The sequence below is a fragment of the Leptopilina boulardi genome, unplaced genomic scaffold, assembly GCF_019393585.1.
Source record: "Leptopilina boulardi isolate dan_hultmark-lab unplaced genomic scaffold, ZJU_Lbou_2.1 LbouV2_354, whole genome shotgun sequence".
NCBI classification, from domain to species: Eukaryota; Metazoa; Arthropoda; class Insecta; order Hymenoptera; family Figitidae; genus Leptopilina; species Leptopilina boulardi.
In genome coordinates, this window is record NW_026137923.1 from 1261207 (window position 1) to 1286590 (window position 25384).

General features: G+C 28.9%; 1 protein-coding gene across 4 annotated transcripts in view; it reads right to left on the reverse strand.

The window, feature by feature from the left end:
• LOC127286403 (transcription factor Sox-2-like) overlaps nt 1-25384 on the reverse strand; it is a 192536-nt gene that overhangs the window by 25679 nt on the left and 141473 nt on the right. Inside the window, exon 4 of one of the 4 annotated variants that reach the window (XM_051312814.1) lies at nt 5095-5257. The exons of 2 other annotated variants lie outside the window; for them this stretch is intronic. The gene's annotated coding sequence lies outside the window, so the exon portion shown is untranslated. Of the gene's footprint in view, nt 1-5094; nt 5258-25384 lie in introns of those variants that run through there. One more of the 4 variants, XM_051312815.1, reaches the window with a different exon arrangement.

A 25384-nucleotide genomic window follows, 5' to 3' on the forward strand; every position in this document is an offset into this window, starting at 1 on the left:
GTTATTATCAGTCCGCTTTTATAATTTAAAAACATTTTTTTTTTTTTTTGACTTCTCAAAAGAAAATAAAATTTATATTAATAAAAAAAGAAGTCTCCAAAAATGATCTAATTTAAAAATGTTTATCATATAATAATAAAGATACAATATATTAATGTCAGAACGTCAATTAAATATATAAATATGAGGGGGCAAAAAGAAAAAAAGAAAATGTAGAAAAATACCTGATTCGAGGTGTGGAATGAGAGGTAGGGTGAGTTTTGCTGATAAATTCAGTTAGTCGACAGGTCTGTGGGCTCTCGGGCTTCATTTTTTATCCGAGAGGAAAATAAAGCGACCCTTGTGAGCCGCGCGCGCGGCAACCGGCATTACCGGTAAGAGAGGAAAAATTGCTGGGAAAAGAAATTACTTTCTCTTTTGTATTTCGGTATATCGCGCGCGAGCCTCGGCTGGATGCTGGGGATGCTGAAGCGAAACGGAGTGCAAAAGATGGTTTGAGAGAGGTGGATGCGAGAAGGAGGAGTACAAGGGTGGAAGGAGGGATTTTATCTCGCTCATCCTCATTAAAACCCTCCAACCTACAGCCTGCCGCCACCCTCTTCCTGCCTGTGCGCTCTTCCTCGACTCTTCCTTCAACCGAACCCTCCGCTTAGTATATATATATATATATATATATATATCATCTCTGCCTTGCTGCAGTACGCTCTATTAATTAAAAAAAAATCTTTTTTTTTTTTGTCAAAGGCTTCCCAGGCAACTGCTGGTCAACGAAAGAAAGAAGATGTGTTCCAACTGTGTAATGACGCGAATTAATTTTTCACATCTCGTCAACCGCTCACGTATAATTACTTCTACTTTATGAAAATTAATCTCTTCTTTCTCTTCGTTTCTTCGTATTTACATGTATGGTAAACCATATTTCTGAGGTTTCCTCAAAACGCATGAATTTTTTTTTTTTAATTTTGATTTATATATCTTCATTTAATCATAGAATTGACCTGCAATAAAAAAAAATTTATCCTTATAGCTTGTATAGAATTCGAGATTTTTATAAAGAAAAAAAAATGGAACGACATTCGCGCCAACTCCCATTATTTCCCACTTTAATGATTAACTTTTTAAAATCTTGCAAATATTAAAATTATAAAAATTTTATCTAAATTTCGAGGTTATGTTCGTTTCTTGATTATAGGGGAGTTTGAAGTTATGTTTCTCGGACATAGCGCTCGGTCTCTTGACCTATGTCCTTGAATTTTGAGGTTATGTTTGAACTAAGGCCTTGAATGCTGGAAACCTATGCCTTAGAATTTTGAGGTTATGTTTGATCTCTGAACTTGAATTTTGGAACCATATGCCCTTAAATTATTTAAGGTTATGTTTTATCTATGACCTGGAGATCTAGGACCTTGAATATTGAGGTTATGTCCGTTTTAATACTAATATAGGTAGATATATGGGTCGTTCCGCGTCAATTCGCCTGTGGGTTTGAGGTTAAAATCAGAACTAAAATACTAATATAGGTTCAACATATATGGGTCATTCCATATTAAATGTAACCAACCCATGTTTTTGACATGGTTAGTAAAATGATTGGTTACACTTGAAATGGAATAACCCATTCCTAACCCAGCCTAACCTAACTTAACCTTGTCAAAGACATGAGTTGGGTACACTTGACATGGAACCCAAGAAGCACGTAATATAACCTCAATATCAAGGTAATATTACACTGAAAGACTTTTTGTTTCAAAAATTGATATAATTTGTTACAAAATGAGGATAACTGTATTTTTGTACTATTTAGTCGTATGAACGTACTAGTTTCTAACCAAATAATACCAAAAATTAGTATGGTCCATACTAATTTTTGGTATTATTTGGTTAGAAACTAGTACGTTCATATGACTAAATAGTACAAAAATACAGTTATCCCCTTTTTGAAACAAATTATATTAATTTTTGAAACAAAAAGTCTTTCAGTATACATGTAAGATTGTAATATTGACGTTGTAATATTACAGTAATCTTACAGTGATCTTAAAATGTCCACCTCAAGGTAATATTACCGGTAATGTTACTGTAATATTACGCGCTAATATTAAGGTAATATTACAGTAATATTGCAGTAATATTAAGGTAATATTACAAGAGAATATTACAGTAATATTATAGGAACATTTCTTTACGAAAAAAATCTACCCATCCAGGGAATCGAACCCCGAACTCAAAGCACACGAGTCCAGAGTTTTACCAACAAGCCAAATTGACTTATAATATATTTACGTTTTTATGCTTTATGAATAACTCAAATCAGTCTGTAATATTACTGTAATATTACCGTTAATATTACAGTAATATTCCCGGTATTATTACCTTGAGGCGGACATTTTAAGATCACTGTAAGATTACTGTAATATTACAGCGTTATATTACGAATCTCACGTGTAATATTACCTTGATATTGAGGATATATTACGTGCTTCTTGGGAATGACCTATACTGAAGACAGCAGCGAAATTTTTTTTTTGTAACACATGCAAGAAAAATGACACTTTAATTCAATGTAAATGGGGCACAAAGTTGTTGATTTCTGCACTTTGAAACAAAAGTACACTTTTCTGCACTTAGATCAATACTTTGCTGCACTGCGAGTTCAGAAAAGTGTACTTTTGTTTGTTTGTTTAAATAATTATTGTTAAACAATTAGAAGTTATAAACAAAACAAAATACTGTAATTTAATTTTTTATTTGTCTAATTAGAATCAAGCTGGAATTGCAACAAAAAACACACTGCCAACATATATATATACTCTAAATTTTATTTAATAAAAAGTGAGCTACAAATTCACATTAGTAAGAATTTTTACTAATTTTCATTAAAATATTACTATTTGATTTAGTAGTTTTAAATTGTATTTACTAAATTTAACTAAAATAACTAAATTAAACTAAAATAAAATTGGTGAAAATTTTATACTACTTTGAATTAATGAACAAATTCTCACTAATTCAAATTTAGAGAGTACTGTATTTTATTATAAATTAGTAAAAATGTTATTGGAAAGAATATAAGCGAGTTGTGTAAGGAATTTTTAAAGGGATTCATTGACAACGACGATGATGACGATGGGGAAATCCCTCTGCAGTTCGTCAGATTTGAGGTTAGGTTTCCGCAAGGGGGGTTGAAGAGGGTGGCGGCTAAAACAAAGGGCTGGTCGCGGGTTGGTCGATAGTCTACATTCGCCAATCAGGCGAGACTTTGTGAGAGGGAACCCTCGTTTTTGCAACCTGCTCTCTAGGGTTACACTCGGGGGTTGCTCACCCTCTAGATTCTAGTTCGCGAACCCAAAGCGAGCACTTCTTCTTTGCGATGGTGGATTTCACAAAAAAAATGAGAGAAAATCGACGTTTTTCTTTTGTTTTTTGTTTGAACTGATAAAAATATATTTCTTTGTTTCTTGAAACGTTTATTTTTCTTTTTCTTTAATTTATTAATTTTATTGAGTTCAATAAATCAAGAATTGGTAATTTTTCCCTGAAAAGAGAATAAGACTTCGATTTGAAGAATACAAGAACTCTCGAAAAATTATATCGATGAATTTATCATTTTTTGATTTAAAATTATTATCTTAATTTAAGGTCATCTCAATTTATAAAAAAACTAGTATTATTTTTAGTTTGGTTTCACTGTATAATGCTAAAGCGCATAAACGGTGGCGTCCTCAACTAGAGTAAAAATTTTATCCCGTTTTCATGGTAGAAATTATACTTTTCTTCAGTGTAGTTAATGCCTTGATTTAAAATCTTTTCTATTTAGTATTTTATTGAGAATCGTATAAATAAAAAAGATGTAATTTATTAATAATTTTTTATTTAAATTCATATTTATTGAAGATTTATATATTATTGATTATACACTGAAAAAAAAATTCTAGTTAGAATAACCAGAATTCTAGTTAGAATAACCAGAATTCTGGTTAGGGTATATTTAACATTTTGATTCTGGTTAGAATAACCAGAATTCTGGTTATTTTAACGAGAATTCTAGTTAATTCAACTAGAATTCTGGTTAACATAACTAGAAAGTAATGTTAAATATAGCCTAACCAGAATTTTTTTTTCAGTGTAATGACGATAAAATAATAATAATAATTGATTAGAATTTTTTTTTCTCAAAGATGGTGATATTTGGAAAACAATGAAACTGAAGGAAGACGCTGAAATTAATTAGGAAAATGTAATGTTTCAAATTTGAAATGAGATTCTCTGTTGGAACATATATTAACAGTGGTATACGTATATATATATTTGCTACATGATTGCAAGTTACGAAGACGACGCGTTACTACTCTCCCAATGTGACAGAATAAGTTCGTCTCGAAGTCAGTTTAATTGGGAAAGTTTTCAGTTGGAGATTGTAACGTCAAATCTGTTTGCTAATTAGAGAAACTCAACGAAACTCAATCAGAAAGCAGGGGTGTTTCTCTGAATTCATTTTCAATGCACAGTTGAACACAATACCGCGCAGGACGGATCTGTTACAAAGTTGACAACCAACTATTCCAGACGAATGCTTTTAAAGTACAGAGATTTTCTGGGATGAAAACCTTCAAGTCGCGAAATCATTTTACTTTGAATAGTCGTGAAGTAGGAAGCAGGGGGGGGGGGGGTGAAAACTTTAGATAATTTAACTTTCCAATTGTATTATTTGTTGTTGTTTTTTTATAATTATTGATATTTACCGAAATTTGGATTTAAAATTTTTTTAATTATCAAAAAATTTGTAGATAGATATAATTATTTGTATAGCGTATGAGATAATTTTTTTTTTTTTTTATTATTATTATTTACTCCATGTCTTTAAATATATTTTCAAACCCTTACCCTTACAATTTATTTTTTATTTACTATAATTAGTTATTTATTACAAAACTCAATTAATTACAACTACAATGGATGTTATGAATCTTTATATTTGTCTTTTGTTTGTAATTGATATTATTTTTAATTTTTATTGGCGTCGACGCCAACTTCATATGGAGGTAATTATGTGAGGAAAGTAAAAATCAAAGGGATGAGAATCATATGCGAAAAATAATTTCTCTTAACGAATTTTGTTTATTCAACACTTATATTGTATAATACAGCTTAATAATAATAACTACATACAAACTTATTAAAATGAGCTTAAATTTTATCCTCATAAATTGTTTCGAGTTGAACAGCATCACAGCCTCTGATCGCAGTTCCCTTGGCTCTGCAATAATGAAAACCAAGAAGCATTTCTTAATTAAGATAAATAAATTTACAAATTAAAAATGTCAACTGCAGAAATCGTTTTCAACATCTTAGAATAAAAATATAATTTTTGCAAAAAATTGTTTCTGTTAATTTTACATTATATATATCATAGAACTTTTATTGATAGAACGTCCAACAGCCTTCCGGCAGGATGAAAAAGACTCACGTGAGTCCCTCCGAAATCGCTTTATAAAATTAACATGGATTCAGATAATCCAAAAGTAAAATATATCGTTGGAAAGGTAAAAACACAAGCTTTTAGCGCATGTAAACATAAAGTTTGTTAATTAAAATCCCTGGGCTAGGGAATTCAAAGAAAAAGGACGTTTTTATAGGGTTTTTTTGACGAATCCAAAAAAATATTTAAACTGAATTTTTTTTAAAATAAACTATCACATTTTATTCTTTGAAGGCTTCAGAAGAAAATGAGAGTAGTTAGACCGAAAAATATTGGTTTTTGTAGATTTTACAGTGAATTTACGAAAAACTGTTTTTTTGGCTTGTAGCAAACATGCAAAGTTTGAAGGCTTCGAAACATGGTTTAATATTATTTTTTTTTAAAGTCTAACGCATGAATTTTTTCGTTTTTACGTCTACTTTAATAAGAAAAGGTGAAAGAAAAAAATTTTGAGTTCCCTTTTTACCACCCTCATATATATAGGGCCATCCAAAAAAGCCTTCCGGCAGGACGGGCGCTTGGACGTTCTATCTATTCGTTCTATAATGTAAATGGAAATTCTGTCAAATAAAATAATTCGAGCAAATATAAATTCGGCTAAAAGAAAATTCTATCAAATAAAGATTCCGTAAAATCAATTTTAGACATTATTCATGCGTTTTTATAAATCATTTTGATACCGGTCACTGTGTGTGGAGGGAAAGTGACGAGCTCAAAGGTTAGCCTAGAACGAAAAAAAAGGTCGAACGAGCAGTGGCCAGGGAGAGTTCCTGGTGTCGGGCACTCGAACCCAAGCAGGGTTCAGAGCGCAGTCCCCAAGAGTCTCCCGATGATTCGTGGGGCGACTGCTGTCGAGGATTAAATTTCAAGTTTAAAGAACAAAAATAATTCCTACGATTGACAATTTGCCCTGAAAAGGACTAATTGTCAATGTTTTTTTTCCTTTTAAATGGTTGTCCTGAAAAGGACAGATTGTTGTGTTGGTGTGTGATGGTGATGGTCTTTCACGGCCAGTGAAAGAGTAAATAAGACGATGGAGTCCAGAATAAAATAGTATTTATTCAATAAAAATTCCCTATGGAGAACGGCAGGCAGTTGACAGGTTGGCAGGCGGTTGAGAGAAGATGGCGTCGAGAAGTGACGCGGCGGCTTGGGTCTCACGGTAGTGAGACGCGTGGAATGGCAGCGTGGCTGGAGTTACGCAACTCGTCACAAGTGACGTGTTGCTCCGTTGAGAGTTGGCGAAGAAGAGAGAGCGAGTCACAGAAACTCGCTGTATTTATGTAGCGTGGAGAGAAGAGTCGCGCGAGGTACCCTCTCTCCAAATTGTGAGAGCCAATAGAGGCCTTATTTTTCCCCCACCATGCGGAGCATGTGGAGTGCGGAGAAGGGGAAGAAGCGAGAATCAGTCGAGCGCGGGAGCTCATAGCGACAAGACGTCGCTTTAATTGCACAGCGAGAGAGAGAGAGAGAGAGAGAGAGAGAGAGATTTTCACGTGCCTTTATGCCATGCCGTCAACTTTGTACCGAACTCCGGTACAAATAGCTAAAAGTTTTAAACTAAGTTAAATTATATTATAATCATAATATTTCTTAAGGTTATATTTGATATTTTACCGAATATATTGTAAAAATATATTAGTTAAAATTATAATATATCTTAATAAATATTATGTGCAAAGATAAAATTATTATTCCTCCGCACAAAAGTGGGTGTCAAAATGACACTTTAAAGAATGTTCCGGTGTTTTCTGATGTTTGATAAATTTAACAATAAAATGCTAAATTTTGTCAAACATCATACAACCCGGAATATAACCAACTATAACAATTTCATAAAATAATAAATTATTATTAATTAATCGATAAAGTATTTAAAAGCGAAAAATGTAAGAAATAATTAAAGTAATATTAAAATCTTGTTGAATATTGTAAAAAAAAATTTTTTCTTGTCAAACTATTGGTCTCATTGTAGAGGAATTATTATCCGCGAATTAAAATTCTCATGTGATGAAAAAAGCAAATGGAAAAGCGCCATTAAACTGTTGATGTATTGGTATGCAATGGCGAATATAGATATATATATATATATATATATGTATAGGTATGTATGATGGGTAAAAAAAGAGAGATAGAGAGATGCTTTTTGTGCTTTTACAAAAGGCAGGCAATCGTTCGATTAGTCGTTACATCGCAGGCGAGCTGGGAATCCCATCGAGTGGCAATATTAATTTTGTGCATTACGCTACAAAACAAGACTGCTGCTGCAGCATTGCTATCCTACGGGAATCGATGACGAACTTTACAGATCGTCGATTACTACTTGTATCGGGGCGTTGGAATGGGAAAAATTTGAATTCAAAATTGATGAATTTATAAAGTTGCACGATGAAACTTCTCCCCGGGGGCATAGATCGAGTGACAATCGTTGAAAAGCATGTGTTGTGAATAATTATTTCAAATAATAAGCACAGATAAATTCATTCTGAAACTCTTGGGGAATGATATGTGTCATGGATTTCTCGTTTATTTATTTTTTTTCACACATTTACGTATTTTCCTATTGTTCTTTGAGTTCGTTTTTGTTGCGCATTAGAATTTAATAATTCACTTCAAGTCTGATTATTTATTTTTTCAATATTAATTATAATATTTATGATAATAATAAATAAATAATAAAATTAATTCAAACTTCAAGAAATAATAACAAATTATAGATAGCAAAATTTTCATTTACCACCATTTTTATTGATGAGAAATTTTATATTTTAATAAACTTTTAATTCACCTGTAAATATTTAACGAAATTCTTATTTAACCTAATTTCTATTTAGTTAAATTTTTTCGAAATGAAAAATAATTTTTTTTTTAAATTTTAACAATATATAAAAATTTTAGATCCTAAATAATGTCATTAAAAAACAATTGAAATCCCCTAAACATTAATTTTGATAGATTGAAATTTAACCTGTCTCTCCCCTTAAATATAGATAATCGCTTATGTAAAAAATATGTGTTAATTATAAAAATTTGCCAAAGTAAAAATTTTATTTAAAAGAAAATTTTACTAAAAATAAACTTTCAATAAACATTTTCCTGTCATGTGCTCTTCGCTAAATATTTTAAATACTATATAATTAATAAAAAAAAAAAAAAAAATTCTATAAAATATTAATATTTGAACAAAAGAAAATTCTATCGTCTTTCGTTTACTGCGGATAGAATAATGCGCGACGAGAGAGATATAGAGTAAAATGAAATAGAAAAATTAAATTTCTCTCGCGTGTATTTCTTAGAATGACGAACAGAGAGTCAGATTGAAATCGACGTTCATTCGATAGGAAACAAATGAATTTTTATTAGTTGGGAAAAGCATTGGGTGCTTATATTGCAAGCAACGTCGACCAACCGCGAGAGAGTGAGTCCGATTGGCACAATGGCGTTCGAGGATACTTGAAGGGTGAAAAACTGAATCCGGATAGCTTCAGAGGATGAAAAAGGTCGACAGTTCTCTTGCGTCAGACTGGTAATTATTTTTGCGAGGGTGAGAAGATCTGTCGATGACAGCTGAGACTCAGAGTTTTCCCTGACGGAAACACCGAACCACATCGAGTCAGGTACGGCTTCGTACCTATATATATATATTTTAGACAGAGAGGGAGAGGGGGTAAATATAGAGTGAGAGAGACAAGTCGCGAGAGAATGTATATGGAAGAGTGTAGGGGTATTGCAAAATGGGATGAGATACGATAAAGCGATAGGCATGAAGTGAAAAAGGGGTGTGAGAGGAAAGGGATGAAACCGTGGAGACAAAGATTCCTGTCATTGGCAGCATCTCGATCCGTCGGGAAAAGCAAACTTTGGAAAGTGACAAGCTCGAACGTATAATTTCCCTAGAAAGCCACCTGCTTTTCTATATATAATAATAATTAAGGTATCACATCGGTAAAACCGTTTTCTATAGATTTTCTTGAAAATTTTACCATATGTTCTTATTATCATTCTTGACAAATTTGCAAAATATGAAGAATTTTCGCCGTACGAAACCCGAGATATTAGCAATCAAAGTTGCTTATTTTGTATGGGAGACGGGACTAATGTATGGGGGAGAAGTACATTTTCATAAATATCATCAGAAGTTTTCTATAAATTTTTTTCAAAAACTAATGTTGAATTCACGAATAAATTTGGAACTAAAATATACAAAGAAATTTATAATTTACCGTGCCGTTTATTTGTAATTATAAATTAAAAATTCTATTTCATGACGTCATTTGCAATATATAGCACACCCGCCACTTTGATGTGGCAACATCGCAGGATGGTAACATTAGTTAGAGAGAGACAGTAGTCCACAGTAGTCAAAGCGAGACTTAAAGCGACGTTGTCAAACCTCCTATTCCTTCCAATCGCTGCTAGTGTGGGGTATACGTGTACGAGTGTATTTGTAGAAGTAGGTACAGTATGGGCTGAGAGTATAGGGAGTTGAGGGCGAAAGTATAGTGCGGGAAGTAGTAATGCGAGCTACAAACTTTTGACTCCGATTAGTGCCGCTGTGATACCTTAAGTAGGGGAGAGCGGGTAAAGCCGCTGATGTAACATTTATTTATAAATATTTTTGTTATTACACCTCCAATTGACGTGATTTTTTTCTATTTCATCTAAAACTAATTAATAACGAATTTCAATAGTAATTATATTTAATTTATTATAAGCTTGATTAATTAATTTAATTATTTTCAAAGAGATGTAAAAAAACGGCTTTGCCCCGTATGGCGAGACAGCGACGTTTTTGCTTATATTTTTTAAAGGTAGAAAATTATAGCCGTTATAACAGTACGATGTTGCAGTAAATGACCTAATATCTTTGAAACATAAGTATTTTATACATTTTTTAAAGAGTTTTAAGTTATATTATAAAAAATATCAATACTTGTATTTTTAACCTCACATTTTGAATTCAACTCTTCACTTTTTCGTTGAAAAGTCTACTTTACCGACTGTTCAAATTCAAAAATAATTTAAATAACGGGGCGAAAATATTATGAAATATTAATATTATATTTACACAAAATTTATCATTTTTTTAATGTTAATAATAAATTTGAATTCTAATAAATTAATTTATGTTCTAAATGAAATATTATTTTAAAATTATACTATTTTAATATATTATATAATAAACACAGATTTTTTACATAAAAATAACTAATTTCCTTTATTTTATTTGATTTTGTGAAATAATGTAACATAATAATATATAGGTAATGTAAGATAATTATAATAATAATAAAAAATAATTAAATTGAAATATGTAATTTTTGAAAATAAATAAAAACAATTATTTAATATTAATTCATTAATTTTAATTTAATAAAACTACAGTTATAAAAAATATATATTTATATTCAAAATATAAATAACAATAAGAAAGCACGAAAAAATACTTACATGTTTTGGTTAAAAAATCAGATTAATATTTGTTGACACTTAATTCATGTGAAGTTAGAAAAACTTCAAATATGAAGGTAATGCAGATTTTCATTTTTAACTGTTTTTACGAAACAGTTTTTAAACGGCTTTGCCCCCAATGACATACATTTTTTATTTTTAAAATTTTATTTATTTAAATAAAAAATAAAACCTTAATTTCATGCAGATCGTGTAGATAAATGTTTGATTTATTCAAGCAAAAAGTTTTTAAGACCTAAGTGTTTAAAACAATTTTTTAAATTTGAATCCTCGATCAACGAAATTTTCATCTCTTCCTTGCAAAAACTATTTTTATGTTATATTTCCTAATATATTTAATATTTTTTAGCTGTTTCTTTTCCAATCTATTGCTTTAATCGTATTAATAATAAACTGTTAACGAAAATGGTAATAGATTAGAAAGAAAGAAGATCCCCTAAAACGCACTTATTTGTTTGATTGACCGAAATCACATGAAGCGATTAAAATTATAATTTAAATCTTATATGAAATTTTAACCTTAGGAAAAGAAAACAATTTTTTTGCCCTATATTCATTTGTTTTAAATAAAATATTCTTTTTTTTGAAACTAAAAAAATATATTTTTTAAATTGAAAAAAATCATCTTTCATATATATATATATAAAAGATTTCTTGATTAAAAAAATTTTTATTTTTGAAAACTATTGGGAGTTTATTTTTTTTATTCAAAGAAATGTTTTTTTTTTATTTGGAAAAAATATTTTCAGTGAGTGTATAAATACCTACGGCGAGAAAATTTTCTTTGTATATACTCGGATTTTACATAAGAAATAACAATGTTCTTTTTAATATAATACACATATGTAACACCTTCTTTTATCGTATATATAATAAAAGACTATATGTAAGTTATCTCATACTCAGTTATTTCCATTTTCAATTCAAGTTTTCTTTATTGTGTGTTACATTTTCACTATTGAAAAAAATGTATTATCGAAAAAAAAATAAATACGATACTTGCGTACATTTTATTCATTTTTTTTTTTAGAAATCTTAGAAAATATATATTTATAAATGATGTTTGTGTGCGATTTTTTCTGCACATAAAAATAGTTTAAAATATATAAATGTGAAATATGCTTCAAAATAATATCAAAATGAAACAGTTTTTTATTTCAAAAGAAAAATCCTTTAAAAAGAAATAGAAAGAAAATTCCTTTGAATTAGAGAAAGATTTTTTTTTCAAATTAAAAAAAAATTTCTATTATTTAAATAAGCATTTTTTAAATCAAAGATTTTTTTAAATTTGAATATATTAATATTATTATTAAGTAGAAAATAAAACAATGTTTACTTATAATTTGCATAAAATTAACTATATTCCGTTTAGAGTTGAGTATATATATATATATATATATATATATATATATATATATATATGTATGTGTTTAGAATATTTTCATTGTGAAATTCAACGAGGTGAAGAGTCAGGCAATGATTTGACGATAATGTAATTTGCTGGTCCATTAGTCAGCCACCTTTCCAGAAGACGCGTCTGCACAAAATTTAGTCACACGAGGTCCCTCCTTTTTGAGATTCTTTTAAATCAACATTATAAACTACAGTCGCAATTGATACACCAGCATTCAAAAAATTAATTCACAACGATAGACAAAATTCATCATTGTAAATAGTTTATTATTTTTATTTCTCACGACCCTGAGATACTTTCACTTTTTTTTACGTGAAAAATTCCTTTTTACATCATCATCGCTTTTATCAAATACCTATATATAATAATTAATAATTTTTTTTTATCACGTTATTTCTAAAATTCAAAATAAAATAATAAAAAAATTTTTATTTTTCTATTTTTTGCATTTCTTTCTCAAGAAGTGGGAAGAGAGAAAGAAAGAGAGGGGGTAATGAAAAATTAATTATCCTTTCGTTTAATAAACATTGAGATAAAAACATAAATGATAAAGGGAAAGTAGACATTTAATCGAGGGGAGTGTGCGGCCTAGTTGAATTTTTTTTTATTTTTTCTAAAAAAAAAAAAAAAAAAAGATTTAATTTACCTAGAGACAATGGAAAAACATACTGCGATCGTAAAACACACAGACTTGCTCAGCGATCCACGGAAAGACCGGGAGCAGCTGACATCATGAAAAAAGTGGCTCTACCGTTATTCCAAGCTGACGCCTGTGAAAGATCGGAGCAATTAATAATTGAAGTACATGAAAATACGAATTTTTTTTCAGCAAAACTGTTCTTTTGAAAACAAATTGCTGGCAAGTGGCAAACACAAAGTGTATCTAAACCCGTTATATCGTTATGTATATATATCTTTCGTAAGCCTTTTTAGAAGCGATACATATAGATTTTATTAATTAATCGATCAATTTCAATCCTAATGCCGATTTACCTATTTTTTCAAATTTTTTTCCCTCGTTTCAATTCAAATTTTGATTATTGCATTAATAAACGATTAATATAATTTGAAAAAAAAATTAAATATTAAATATAATACAAAAATAATAAAGTATTACCTTTATTGAATGTCATATTATATACAATGTGTTATCAGAGAAATAATAGTCATGAGTAAAAAATAAAAAAAATTGTAGCACACATAAGATGTTAATTCGACTATTATTTAATTTTTTTTTTTTTAATTTAAAGTATACATTTTAAACTCCACATCGTACACTTTTTCTTCGGTATATATTTGTTGAAACCGTTCCTCTGGATCTCCTAATCTACAACCACCATCACAAATGCAACCAAAAATTGCACATGATCCTTTGCCACAATATGATTCACTTGGTGTGCCATCAGCACAGACTGTTATTTCACATGAAGTATTATCACTATAAGAACCAATGTTGTACTTTTTTTTATCAATATATCTTCTTTCAATGTTTTTTGCAGAAAAATCTGAGCAGATATTATTGTTTCTAGTTTTAAAAGTCAATGTATAAAGTGTCCTACAACATTCCATACTACTCACAATCAGATGCGGTAATAATGAGATTCCAATAAATAATATAAAGCACGATTTCAACATTTTTTCGTCATATATTTTTATAAACTTTTTTTTGATAAAATCACAGTTAGAAATTTTTACCAATATTTATTTTTAAACTATTACCGAAAATTACAACACAATAGTTGTTCTCTAAAACTAAAATGAATTATTAATAAATTTTTAAATAAGTTATTCAAAATTGATGTAGAATATTATCAATATTTTTTAAGTATGGAAAAAGTTGACAGTTATCTTATAACATGAACTTGTAATAAAATTTTTAATTTAAAAAAATAAAAGATTGCTGCCTGCTTTTTATTTACAAAGTTCATGTTTTTCGATATAATTTTCAAAGTTAAACTTTATTGCTTTAAAATTTCAATATATAAATGAATAGGTAGATAATTTAAAAAAAGATTTCTTTAGAATATATAGTATATTCTACTTAACTTTTACTTGAATTCATTAAATGATAAATAAGTGTAAATTTAGTAAATTTCAAAATATTGCAACTTAAAATAAGATTTTCTTTTTTACAGTAATTACCCAATCAAAAATTTACTACTGGCGCAGTACTGGCGCCAGATTTGGCGTAACTTTGGAATGATAACATTTTACCAGTATTGGTTACCAAAGTTGGCACCAGTATTGGTAACCACTGCTGGTTCAGTACTGGTCGAGTACTGGCAGTTTTGTAATTTATTGTATACGAAAAGAAAGCTTTAACTATAACAGAGATAAGTTTCACTGCAATAGTGAAATCTCTGCTCCAGGTAATACTTTTTTTTCGGAAAAAGTGTGTGAAATTTTTAGTAACCCAAGACAAATTAAAAAAAGTATACGTATTTTTTTGTAGGTTTATAAATTTTCGGGTAAAAATTTTTAAATTTAAGTTTTTTCCAAAAGTATAATATCTATTTTTAATCACATATATATTTGCATCAAAATGAATTTTTGAAAAACTTTTTTAAGAAAATAAAAGTTGTTTTTTGATTTTTAACAAGTGTTGTCAAGAAAATCTTTTTAAATTTTTATTTAAAAAAATATAAATTTTTTATAAACAAATTTATTTTTTTTAGTTTGATCGTTTAAAATTTTTTTTTGGTTTATTGCATATATCTGAAAACAATAAGAAAATCTTGCAAAATGTTTTAGGCTTGGTCTCAGGAAACTTTTTGTTTAAATAATTTTACCCATACAGAAAAGCAAAATAAAGTACATTTAAATTTTGAAAAATAAAATCAAGGTGAAAAAATTTTTATAAACAAAATATTTAAACAAAAAGATTCATCAGGTTCACTCTAGAACTTTTTGTAAACTAGTATTAATCAAAAAGAAAATCTATTTCAGCCAGTACTGGCTTAATATCGGCTCAGTACTGGTTTGCCAGTACTAGGAGGGTGGTACTGCAACAGTACTGATACAATGAAAATACCAGTACTGGTTCAGTACAGACTGCCCAGTCTCGGCAGCCAATACTGAACCAGTATTGTGCCAGTAGTGAACTTTGGTATCCCAACCAAAAATTTCAGTATTATACCAGAGTTGACTACTGGCGCAGTACTGGTTCAATATTGGCTGCCGAGACTGGGCAGTCTGTACTGAATCAGTACTGGTATTTTCATTGTATCAGTACTGGTGCAGTACCACCCTCCCAGTACTGGCAAACCAGTACTGAGCCGATATTGAGCCAGTACTGGTTCAAATAAATTTTCTTTTTGATTAATAATGGTTTACAAAAAGTTCTAGAGTGAACCCGATGAATCTTTTTGTTTAAATATTTTGTTCATCAAAATTAAATACAATCGCAAGTAAAATTGCACAAATGTTATATTATCAATAATATAAAATATACAATTAACCTTTTTTAAGGCCAGGTCCAAGTGAGGCAGCGCCATCTACATTGATACTAAAATTTTGGAAAATTTTTAACAGCCTTTTCTTGAAAACAAGATGGTAAAATGCTTTTTCCTTTATGGATAATTGATTATTGGCAAGATATACACCAGCTAAAACTTTTTTTGAGTTAAAATAATAAAAAAAATTTCATTTCAATAAATTAAATATGAGCACTTTTTTCATAAAAACTGTAACAATACTTTCTCAGATATTACAATCAAAAATGCAATTTCCATTTGGAAAATTAATAAACGCTAAAAAATACACGACCTAAGATTTACCAATCACGAAAATAACAAAAAAAAAGTTTTTTAACATAACATATTTTACTCATTATGACAGCCGTTTGGCAGGTTATATATGTCACCAGACGTTTCGCAGTTTTGCCGAAAGGAGGAGATTGGCGCTGTTGCTAACCACCTGAAATACATAATCTACCAAAGGGCTGTCACAATCAGTAAAGCAGTATCAATATGTTAAATATTTAATAAAATTTTTTTTGTTATTTTCGTGATTGGTAAATCTTAGGTCGTGTATTTTTTAGCGTTTATTAATTTTCCAAATGGAAATTGCATTTTTGATTGTAATTTCTGAGAAAGTACTGTTACAGTTTTTGTGAAAAAAGTGCTCATATTTAATTTATTGACATGAAATTTTTTTTATTATTTTAACTCAAAAAAAGTTTTAGCTGGTGTATATCTTGCCAATAATCAATTATCCATAAAGGAAAAAGCATTTTACCATCTTGTTTTCAAGAAAAGGCTGTTGAAAATTTTCCAAAATTTTAGTTTTAATGTAGATGGCGCTGCCTCACTTGGACCTGGCCTTAATAGAAATTATAAAAAATAGTTAAACCTACAAACTTATATATTTCAATGGTCAATAAAATTATTGTATTTTCCAAAAGTGAATTATAAACAAAAATGTAATGTTAATTTAAAAATAATTTAGATAATTTTTTTAATAATTACTTAATTTCAGGAATTTAGTATTCATTATTTATTAAATCATTATATTTGTGATGAGTTAATTTGTAAACTAATTTTGTTTTATGTAAATTGAATTGAATTCAATGTTAATTTATTTATATTTGATAAAATAATTAATATTAATTAAAGTAAATAATAAAATAATTAAATAGTTAATTGCATAATTATATACATTATAATTATTTTATAAACATTTTTATTTTTAGTGAAGTGTTTTTATATATTATAAAAAGTTTGGTTTAATAATAAACATATTTTTATATTTATTTTTTGATTTTTTAAATAATAATTTGCAATATATATTATAAGGAATGAAAATTCTTGGTTTTTTCGATTTTATATAATAAAATATTAATTAGTTAGTTGACACATTTAATTAATATTTAATTTGTGTTGGGTTACTAAAAATTTCAGACACTTCTTCCTAAGTATACCAAAAAAGTATTACCTGGAGTGAAACTTATCTCTGTTACAGTTAAAGCTTTCTTTTCGTATACAATAAATTACAAAACTGCCAGTACTCGGCCAGTACTGAACCAGTAGTGGTTACCAATACTGGTGCCAACTCTGGCAGCCAATACTGGTAAAATGTTATCATCCCAAAGTTACGCCAACTCTGGCGCCAATACCGGGTGCCAGTACTGCGCCAACACTTGTCAGTACTGCGCCAGTACTGTGCCATTAGTAAATTTTTGATTGGGATAATACTGAAATTTTTGGTTGGTTAGGTATACATAAATAAATGTATGAATAAAAGTAAAAAGTATTAAGGACATTTCTCTGAATTTCAATAAATCTTTAATTTCACATTTGGATTTAGTATCTCGAATCCAATCAAAAGGCCAACTCTTCTTTCTCTTTCTCTCTCTCTCTCTGAAATGGTATTGGGAGAACTATATAATATTGGAAGACCTGGATGGTCGTCGAGAAGGATGAGAAAAGATTTAGTCGAGGATGACTTTGCCAGAAACACCAAACTCAGTTTTCTGTTCTGAAGCCTCACTCGGTGTGGTTCAATTTCTGGCGTCAATTAAAAAGTGACGCGGACCGAGAAAAATCAGTAATTAACAAAGCTCTCCCACCTCTCTTTTCTTCCGTTCCTTCCTCTTCATACTGATGCTACAACCACCATTTCGATGTTTCGTTGTCGTTAATCGAGAGTGAGAAATTGACGGACCCAAATCGACAAAAATTTGCGATCCAAATCTACCGTGAATAATTCGCAGCATCTCTCTAAAATTTTTATACCGCAATGAAGAGATCATTCAAGATCAAGAGTTCGTATATATAGTCTTTTCTTAATCACTGCGTGCGCAGAAGAAAAAAAAACTTTATGCCAGACACTTTTAGAGAGACTTGCCGCGCGCTAAACTTCTAATGTCCGGTATTATAAAAATTTATCGATGTACTCACAGATGATGAATCGACTAACTCTCGAGTCAGGTGCTGAAGATTTACGATCTCATTTGAATAGGATTACGGTTTTTACGGAATGTCGCTTCATCGATCTTATTTGTTTGGATTAGGTGTAAATCCGAGGAATTATTCTTAACACTCGAGAGAAATCTACGGTTATAATGAATTTGAAACAGGCTCTAGATATACATATTTGATAACGATCAAGCGTCAGGATGATGAACTTTAAATTAATTTTTTTTTATCTTCATTTAGTGGATATATTACTTAGTTTGAGGGAATATTGAGTTTAATAATTAACTAAATTTAATTGACTTATTAAATATTGATTCAACTAGTTTTAATAAGTTGTTTCAATTAATTATTAACAACAATTAATTAAATAATTAATAATAATATTTTTTTTATTTATAGAATAATTACTAATATTAATTTAAATGTTAATAACTTTATAATTTAATAATTAAAATAAAAATATGTATAGTACTTTTTTTGAAAATCAAATTGAACGTATGTTCTTAAATTTTCAAGAGGAAAAATGTAATTTTATCAAGAAATAGGTTGAAAAAAAACTAGATACAGTAACGTATTCAAATTAATTAATAAAAAAAGTTACTTTTTTTTGAAAATTAAGAATGAGATGTTTTAAAAGTTTTCAAACAGTTCTAAAGTTGTTTTTTTTCCTCTAGTGAAATAAAAAATTCTTCATGGAAATTTAAGAAAAGTTTCAAAAAATAAAAAAAATTTTCAATTTCAAAAATTTTTTAAAATTGTTTTAAAGATTCTTGTTTCTGTGAAAGAAACTTGCTTTTTCTATGAAATTGAAAATATACCCTTTTTTTGAAAAAACATTTTTTTTAAATGTAAAAAAAACTCTTCTTTCTCCTTTTTGCAAGGATTTAGAAATAAATTTTTTTCAACGTTTTGGAAAATTTTCTTGAACCGAACAATAAACTTTTTTTTTTTTTACAATGCTCGCTGAAGTTGACGATTAAAAATTATAAAATTTGTTGTCAAAAAAATATTTTTCATAATTTTTTGATCAGTATAAACATTAATGAAAATTCATAGAATAATTAATTTCAAAAAATATTCATTTAAAAATTGTTTATCAAAAACGTTGTGGATTTCAGGTGTTTTTTTTAAAATAATTAATAACACTGGAATAATACTAGTTTTAATTGCTTCAGTTAAATCTATATCACTATTCTAGTGAAATAACCTTTCGCTGTTCTAGATGAAATTTTTTTCCATGTATTTCTAAAAAAAAAAAAAAAAAAAAAAATATTAATTTTCTTTTCATGAGGTAAAAACTTATTTTAATTAAAAGAAGAAATTTCTTCTTTGAAATAACAATTTTAATTATATATTTACCATTTGAAATTAGTTACGACTTTTTCAAGTTCAAAATAACATTTAATCTATTTAATTAAATCGGTACCACTTGTTGAATATAAGAGGATGAGTATATATAAAGTATATTATCGGATGTATTTTTAATAAATAAATTGACTGATGATGCCTGAATAAGATGAAAGACGAATATATAAAGGAGGAAGAAAAAAAGTTTGCCAACCTGGATTAGAATTAGTATTTATATATATATACGAGAAAAGGGAGTGTGAGCGCAGTAGCGCGAGGAAGAAAATGATCAGAACGAGATAATGGTGTCCTTGTCATCGTCGTCATCATCAGGCCGATCTGTCCGAACAACATCGTCGATGACGACGATCGATGCTTATAATAATAATAATAATAATAATAATAATGAAGGCACGACTATACGGAAAAAGAAGCTGCTTTCGTACGGAATATGCTGCGAAGCTCGTTACTTGTCATGACTCGGCATTACGAACACCCTTTTGCCCATCGTCATATATTTCTACTTCAACTCCTCCTTTCACGTCGATTCCTCCACCACACCAATCTCAGAGATTGGTCTCAACCAATTTCAGAGAGCCGATGCGCGCGAACCGTCATTATCACCGTACAGTCCTAATTGTCAAATGCACGATCATGTCCTACCATCAAAATCACCTAATCGATCTCGATAATAAGAGGGGGAACCTTTAAGAATATTTTTTAAATCCCTGATTGATTTAAGTGGAAACCTTTTTCACCTCATCTCATTTAAATAGGAAAATTGAATCTGATCATTTTTATAACGGACATTTTTCTAATAAGCTTATTTCATTTTAAGAAATAAACGGTATTAAAAATATATTTTAATTATACACTCAGAGAAAAAAGTTAATTTTACTTAACCAAACAATTTAATTACCTTATTTTGTTTGACACAAATAAAAAGTTTAAATAAAAATTTGGTTCATAAATGCATAAATTCATTTAGTTAATAAAAACAATTTTTATTTAAAGGAGTTTGTTCAATTTAACCAAATCATTGTCTTTGATTAAGCGTAAATTGTTTAGTTACAATGTAAAAAGAAAGGTATTATAATTTAATACCGACTACAGGTACTAAATTGTCATTTGGTATCTAAAATCGGTACTGTTTTAGTACTTTCTTTTTACAGTGTAAAAATAAAAAGTTAAATTTGATTTTTAACCTGATTTTTAAAATTATGTTTTGAATTTTTCTATTTAGGTAAATGTCCCAATTAGTGTCGTACTAAGAATTTAACTTTAGTTAATAAAGAAAAAACTCGATTTATATTCTTCCATGGAGATAATTTTTCACATTAATATAAAGGTAATCATTTTTTGAGCAGAAAATAATTTTTATTTGAGTATTATTATTAAAATATTTTAAATTTTCTTTTTTTTTTAAGTGATGTTATTGTACCAATTTGTGTCCGACGAATTTTAGGTTGCCCCTATTTGTGACCTGAGGTGTACCAATTAGTACTCAGCAGCCATATTTGTGTCAAGAAATGCAAAATATAAAAGTAATTGTTATTTCATTCTTTTAATAAATTTATAATAATTAAATTAATAAATTGAATTGAAAAAAAAATTAATTTACTTCGTGAATTTAGTGTATTTCACAGTCTGAGTAAATAAATAAATAAGTAACTAAAGGAAATAGATGTTCACTATTTGGTACACAAACATAAAAATATGCTTTGTCCTAATTAGTGTCTTTAAAAAATACTCGCTGTTCTTACACTGTCACATTTTTCACATATTTAAATAATTTTAGGTTAAAATATAAAAACTCTCACAATAATTTTCAAAATTAAGAGTTATAGAATTAATAAATGAAGTATTTTTCAGAAAAATGTAATAATTTCTTTAATTAAAGTTGTGTTATTGTATGTAAACACAAATAGGATCATTCTCATTTTAGTGTACGTATTTGTATTTTTAGGTATACATAAAAATTAACTTACCTTTGCATGAAAAAAAACCTCCAAACAGTAAAACTATATTATCTTGAATTATTTACTTAACAATTTAATTCAATATTAGACGTTAATTATCCTGTGCTAACAACATTCTGTTAACCTGTCTAATGACAATCTTTATAAGATGGCGGCATACTTTCCTCGTTTTGGCAGAGAGGGCGGCAGTGCAAATTTTCAAAACTTAATTTATAATTATTAAAGAATACTAAGACCCTAAATGCAAATCTACACGAAAGATATATAATGTAATATTCAAAAAATATTTTTTTGAATATTTTTCTAAATTGTTTTTTATTTTATTTCGTGCATAAATGTGCAAGTGGACACAAATTGGGACATTTACCTTAATATTTAATATTATTTATTAAATAAAGAAGTGGTTATAAAAATTTTTTAATTTTTATTTGTGTGCAATTTTTTAGAATTTTTATTTTATGTGAAATGACTGATACATTAAGTTTTTTTTCTGTTTCAGTAACGGCAAAAAAAAGAGAAAAAACGTCAAACAATAATGTAAGTGATATTTCTCAGTTATGATATACTTTTGTATTAAATGTTATTTTGTAAATAAGAGACAAAAGGATGTGAAACTATGTTAAAAGAACATATACATAATGTGGATATATACATACGAGGTGGTAATCGGAACCTCTGGTTAAAATCTTGACAAGGCTTGAAGCCTTTTTGCGTCCATATCCACTCAAAGGATCGACCTTAGAGCTAATTACCTGAAATAACCCATTAGTCTTGTATCATCCCGAAGTTACGGCTTAGGTGCTTGTCTCGCACCTTTGACGACTTAATCTCCTCTCCAAGAAGCTTTCTTGGGAGGAGTTGTTTCCATGAATCAGCGATACTCCCGCGACCGAGGAAAATTGCTCTCTCTCTCTCTTTTTTTTTTCCTCTCAACCATAATAATGATACTACATAACTAAAACTATATAAGCTTCAGCCTGAAGAAACGTCAATTTAAGAATTCACACCTCGCGAGATGAAACTTTTGAACCATTATTAAAATCTTGAAACAATTTCAAGGATGGATGATTACTAATCATTCTGTTGCCTTAATTATAACAGCTGTGAAAAAAGTAACTAATAGCACCGCGCAAACATTACGGAAAGATTTGTTTTCTTGAGAATAAAATGTTATAGTGGGAAAATATTATATTTTTTTTATCATCATGATTGAAGAAAATTAATTGAAGCAGTGTGAAACAGTTTATATATAATTATGTATAAAAGAAATATGGGCATATCTAAAAAAAACTTTTATATTTGGATAAAAAAAAACATTTTTTGAAAACAAAAAAAGAAATTCTTTTTTTTCTTGAAATTTAAGAAAAGTTAATTTTTTAAACCTTTTTTCTACCGAACTGTTTTTCTTTTTTTTTTTTAATTTCATCGGGATTTCTTTCTCTCGAAGCGTGAAACGGATGAAGGAATATGTCGAATGGGGTGAGAATGTAAATTCGCTGACGATATCTTAAAGAGGTGCGAAGAAATGAGAGAGTGAGTCGGGGTGAGATACGAGGTATAAGAGCAATCACCGACGATTTCATAGCTGTCTTAGTTGAGCGGGTTGCGCGTTCCAAGTCTTGAAGGTTCGGTTCCAAGGTTGGTACACGGCAGAGGATGACCGAGCGCATTCCATCATCAACGCGCCGAGTGAGGCTTTCCCTCTCGAAGAAATTCGAATCGCGACACCTCCCCTCACTAAAGTCCCACCTGATATTTTTTTTTTTTTAATTGACATCAAAAAGTGTTACCAGCAACATTCTTTATGAGCGAGGATTACAAAACGTTCACACGTTCCAAAATTATAGGAATCTTCATTTGTCAAAAACTCAAACGTCTATCTCTCTCTCTTTTTAAACCTCTTACAGAATCTACAAGAAAATTTAACTTTTGACTTAAGGATAACAAGTTATAATTATTTAAACAAAAAAAAGAAAAACCTGAATTTAAATTAAAACCCTATATTTTTGATATGAAATCTCTTCAAACAAAATTCGGAATGATAAAATATCGCGATCAAATCCTTTCAAATCAGCTCCTTTCATTTAGGCATTATTACTATTAAAAATTTTTATTCTTTCAAAATTCAAAATGGGGCCTCACACTGTTTTCTAGAAAGGATCAAATTGAACCCGAAGTGGATCAAATTGATCTAAAAATTTGGATCAATTTTTGATTTGATCCGTATTTTTGGATCAATTCGTTGCAATTTGAGACTTTTAGGTTAAAACAGTGGCAAAAATGGCCGCTAAAATGTCTGAAATTTAAAATAAACAGGAAAAACAAATTGCAAGCATATTCTTTATTACAAATGACTATAAACAGAATATAAAATTAACAACATCTTTGATAAAATTTTATCATCAGATAATATTTAACAATATTTATAAACAATTTTATAAGCAAACTGTGATTTGAAAGACTTCAATAGTTGGAAAACATTTAATGTTTTAAACATCTTAATTTAAAACAATGAAATATATTAAAAATAAGACACCTCTTCTTACAGTATAATGTCAATATTTGGTTATGTCTGACTAAACACAATTTTTCTACTTAACTGTAACATATTCTTTTTGCGTCAATTATTAATCTTCACTTTTTCTAAATCTGTTTTTGGCTTTTTTTTCACCCTCTAAAGCAAAACCTATTTAGAATGAGTTATAATTAAAAGAGAGAAACTTGTTCGTGATGTTTGAGAGCAAAAGAAGAGTGTCTTGAAGGGAAAATTGTATTGGTTGTTTTTGAGCTTTTGACACATTGGCGATCGTTATAAGCCCCCCCCCTCTCTCTCTCTCTCTTTCCCTCATTCGACAATGAGAGAGAATCGATCGATCGCAAGAGCGACTGACGATTTGTTATCGACAAAGTCGATCGCCTAGTTTGCTTGCCCGGAACAAATGCGCCGTGCAGATTGGCATTCAGGCGAAACTGGGGCAAAACATTCGATCGGCCGCGATTCAATCCGGTATTAAGAGTCGACCATCGGTCACGGCGCAAGTCTCGATCATCTTTTCTCTTTTTCGTTCGACAAGCCTTAAATCAGCTCTTAGGATCGATTAAGGAAATTGGATGTGTCTTCAATGAAAATGATCTCTGAATTAAAAGAAATCTTTATTTCTTAAATTACTCTCTCTTTCCTGATTTTATATAATTAAATCAACATTGTTTGAGAAAGGGGATTTTTTTTTTTTTGGTCTCCAATATCAGTCAAAGCATTAAAATTATCAAATTAATTTAAATAATTTTAAAAGGGTCAGAATTTCTCAAACTGATCACATAAAATTTTCAAAAAGCAATTAATTTTCAATGATAAATCGGGTTTTTTTTTACTTCTATTGTAATCAAAATAAATTTCTGAAAATATTCGAGCAAAAAATGTTTTTTGTCAAAGTTACAAATAATTGAAATCATTGGTAATTTGAAAGTAGGTATCAATTTGATCCAATTCGGTATCAAATTGATATTACTTTTAAGAAAATTGTGATTTTTAGATGTTATAACATAAACAAACAATTTTGTTCTGTTCTAATAGTTTTAGAAACTTATTATGTATTTTTTATTTATGTTTAATTTACTTTCCCAATGTATTCAAAATTATTTTCTTCTTTAAAATTATAAATATATTATATTAGAAATATTTTTTGAAAAGTTTAAATAATTTTCGAGAACTTTGAACGAACAAGCTGAATTAATAATAGTTAATTTAAGTTATTTTTTTTTTTATTTTGGATTATGT